Genomic DNA, 4,227 nt, shown 5'->3' with positions numbered 1-4,227 from the left:
CAGTCAATGAAAGCAAGCATGCAGGTACAGCAGGCAGTGAAGAAAGCTAATAGCATGCTGGCCTTCATAACAAGAGGGATTGAGTATAGAAGCAAAGAGGTCCTTCTGCAGCTGTACAGGGCCCTGGCGAGACCGCACTTGGAATATTGTGCGCAGTTTTGGTCTCCAAATTTGAGGAAAGACATTCTGGCTATTGAGGGAGTGCAGTGTAGGTTCACGAGGTCAATTCCTGGAATGGTGAGACTATCTTGTGCTGAAAGATTGGAGTGACTGGGCTTGTATACGCTTGCGTTTAGAAGGCTGAGAGCGGATCTATTGAGATGTCTAAGATTATTAAAGGATTGGAACTCTGGAGGCAGGAAGCATGTTTCTGCTGATGGGTGAGTCCTGAACCAGAGGACACAGTTTAAAAATTCGGGGTAGGCCACTTAGAACAGAGTTGAGGAGAACCTTCTTCACCCAGAGAGTGGTGAGTATATGGAATGCTCTGCCCCAGAAGGCTTTGGAGGCCAAGTCGCTGGAGACTTTCAAGGAAGAGTTGGATGGAGCTCTTCAGGATAGTAGAATCAAGGGTTATGGGGATAAGGCAGGAACAGGATACTGATTGAGGATGATCAGCAATGATCATAATGAATGGTGGTGCTGGCTCGAAGGGCAGAATGGCCTACTCCTGCATGTATTGTCTATTGTCTATTGATCCCAGGACAAAGGGCCAGTTCACAAATCTCTCCAGGTTGTTCGGTAGCCATTGCATTTGTCTCCAAGTCTTACACTACTCCAGCCCTCAGACAGGATGAACCAAGGATTCGCTGTATTGGATCCAGTATCAGAGAAACTGGAGCTGGAGAAATTTAAGTAACATAGCTATGGAAATTTGTGCTATCATTTACTTAAACAATTATATTTGACAATGTCTCTCCATGTTTTGGGTGGTGTGTGAGATTTGCTGCCACAACAGGGCTTATACCCTGTGGAGGAGATATCTCAGCCTATAGCCACACTGAATCAGGGTTTTATTGTCTGGAATCTTGGAAATCACCAAAAACAGTGTAGGAAGGAGGGGAAAGCCATCATGTGGGGCTGGGGAGACACAATCATTGTGGCAAGATGATATAGTATGTAAGTGGTCATAAAGATAACAGGCGATATAAAGAGATACCGGGCTAAGAGGCAACGACGGAGAAAACCCACAATGTTTGGGGAACTGGAGAGTGTGTTGAATAAGACAATCAGAGCTCAGACAAAAGAGATATAGGTGGATAGAAGAGGTGGAAGTGGACAGGAGGATGCAAATTGACAGCATTAGGACAAAAAGCAGTTGTGGAGTAGAGAGACAACCGTGAAGGTGAGACAACTGATGAGATAAATGCACAGAAGGTATGGAGGGCTAATGAGTGAAAATGGCGTCTGGAAGAGACATAATGGTGGAGAGTTTAGGCAAAGGCAATTTATAGGAGAAAGTGAGGACTGCAAGCGCTGTGGATCAGAGTCAAAAAGTATGGTGCTAGAAAAGCACAGCAGGTCAGGCAGCATCTGAGGACCAGGAGAGTAGATGTTTCGAGCAAAAGCCCTTCATCAGGAAATGAGGGGCTGGTGCAAGGGGGCTGAAAGATAAATGGGAGATGGTTGGGGATAGTTGGAAGCTAGACAGGAATGTGATAGGTAGATGGAGGTTGTGGAATTATGGTGACAGGTTGGAAAGGAAGGTTGTGAAGGTAGATGGGCAGGTAGGACAGTTCAAGAGGGTGGTGCTCAGTTAGAGGGTTGGATCTGGGAAAAGGTGGTGAGAGAGGAAGAAAGAAACTGGTGAAATCTACATTGATTCCATGTGGTTGGATACTCCCTAACAGAAGGTAAGACGTTCTTCCTCCAGGAATCGGGTGGTGAGAGTTTGGCAGTGGAGGACGCCCAGGACCTGCATGTTCTTGGTGGAGTGTGAGGATGAGTTAAAGTGTTTGGCCACAGGGTGGTGGGGTTGTTTAGTGCGTGTCCCTGAGTTGAGGATGGGTTGTCGGGGGCTGTGGACTTAACAATGGAGTTGCGGAGGGAATGGTCTCTGCAGAATACAGGTAGGGATGGGGAGGGAACTATATTCCTGGTAGTGTGATCTGTTTCCTAGGTGGTGGAAATCGTGGAGGATGATGCATTGTCTCCAGAGGTTGGTGGGGTGGAAGGCGAGGACCAGGGGTGGGTTCTATCCTTGTTCAAGGGCTGGGGGTGTGGGAAGTGGAGGGGAATTGGGTTGAGAAACAGATCACACATGGTTGAATAATGAAGCAGTCCAGATGGGTCGAATGGCCTATATCATTTCAGGTCAGGATTCATGCTAATGGAAAGACACAGAATTGGTTTTCCAACTGTTTTCCAACTCCTGAAAGGCGGTTGTGTAGGTTCCAGCACTTCATGGGCAAATCCCAATGTTGTTTAAAGATAGAGAGCAGTTTCTACCCTCAAGCACCATGCCGAGCAGCAAGTTGAAGGTTCTTCCCCCAAACTCCAGATCCCATGGATTCCTTGCACAGTGTGTTCAGCTAAACATAGTTCCTCAGAAGCTCAGCCAGGAGCTCCCTCATTCCAGAGATTTGAGAGCAAAATCCAGGTTAACAATCTCCATACAGTACAGAGAAAAACCTGCATTCATACAATACCTTTCTTGATGTCATGATGCCCCAAAATTTTTCATAGTCAATGAAGTGATAGAATGTTGTGGTTCTGTTCGCCGAGCTGGAAATTTTTGCTGCAAACGTTTCGTCGAAGTGACATCCTCAGTGCTTGGGAGCCTCCTGTGAAGCGCTTCTGTGGTGTTTCCTCCGGCATTTATAATGGCCTGTCCCTGCCGCTTCCGGTTGTCAGTTTCAGCTGTCCGCTGTAGTGGCCGGTATATTGGGTCCAGGTCGATGTGTTTGTTGATGGAGTTTGTGGATGAATGCCATGCTTCTAGGAATTCCCTGGCTGTTCTTTGTTCTTTGATCCTCCAATAATATCTCGGGATATTATTGGAGGATCCATGGGCTTTTATAAAACCAGTCTGGTCGTCTCTCACAATGGAATGCAGCACATTTCCAATCTTAATGCAAGATCCTTGGACAAGATTTTAAAATCAGCATTTAAATGTGAGATGGACCTATAGGAGGCACATTCCTCTGAGGTCTTCCCTTTCTTCAGGCTAAGAGATATATGAGTCTCTCTTGAGGATGGCAGGAGGCAATTGTGGCTGTCCAAGTAATCATATATGTCTATCATTTATTTTTAATTTATTTGTAAAACTTGGTAGGAAGATCATTAGGGCCAGGCACCTTCCCACTCTGTGTCTGCTTCACAGCCTCCTGCATCTCTTGCTCTGTTAAAGGGGCATTGAGGAAAGATGCCTGTTCGGAGGTAATGCCTGGAAGGTTCTTAAGGAAGGACTCCATCTTAGCCCTCACAACGTTCAGACTGGTATAGTTCAAAATAAAATTTCCAAAATGCAGCATTAATCTTTTTAGAATTGCAAGTAACCATTCCAGTCCCGTCCCTAATTGAGGTAATCGTTTAGGGGGCATTACTCCTCCTGGCAAGAAATGCGAGGTACTTGCCCGGCTTGTCACCATGCTCTGACAGTCTTTGTTTTGTAAAAGAAAGTACCTTCCTTTCTGTCTGCGTGAGCGTGGAGTTCAAGGTGGACTGAAGAACTGTAACCCACTGCAGCTTAGTCACTGAGGGCCGATCAAAATATACCTTCCCTGCTGTCTTTAGTTGTGCCTGAAGCAGGCATTGCTGCTGCCCCTTCTGTCATTTCTGACTGGCAGAATAAAAAATAATTATCCCCTGGCATATGTCTTAGCAGTCTCCCAAAGAATAAAGGAGTTACTGGCCATATCTGAATTCATGAAAGCATTATTTGATGAACTTACTGTCCTTAAGAATGAAGAGGTCCATTTGCCATTGTCAAGAGCCTGTGACATTGCCCTGAACATCAATCTCTATAGATATTGCAGCAGAGTCAGAAATAGTAATATTTCCAATTGTACAAGATATTACCGAATCAAAGGGTAACGTAGAAGTTACGAAAAGATCAATCCTAATACGACATTTGTGCAGATTAGAAAAAAACATAATGTCCCTCGTCACATGATGGAGATGCCTCTAGACAAGAATGTGTTGAGGGCCTCTAGGCATTGTATCACTTCAAAGTTTGGGTGAAGATTTGTAGCTCGGGTGCTCGTTGTTGTGGTTCTGTTCGCCGAG

Source organism: Chiloscyllium plagiosum, chromosome 37 (assembly GCF_004010195.1).
Source record: "Chiloscyllium plagiosum isolate BGI_BamShark_2017 chromosome 37, ASM401019v2, whole genome shotgun sequence".
In the NCBI taxonomy this organism is placed as follows: domain Eukaryota; kingdom Metazoa; phylum Chordata; class Chondrichthyes; order Orectolobiformes; family Hemiscylliidae; genus Chiloscyllium; species Chiloscyllium plagiosum.
This window is presented reverse-complemented; position numbering follows the sequence as displayed.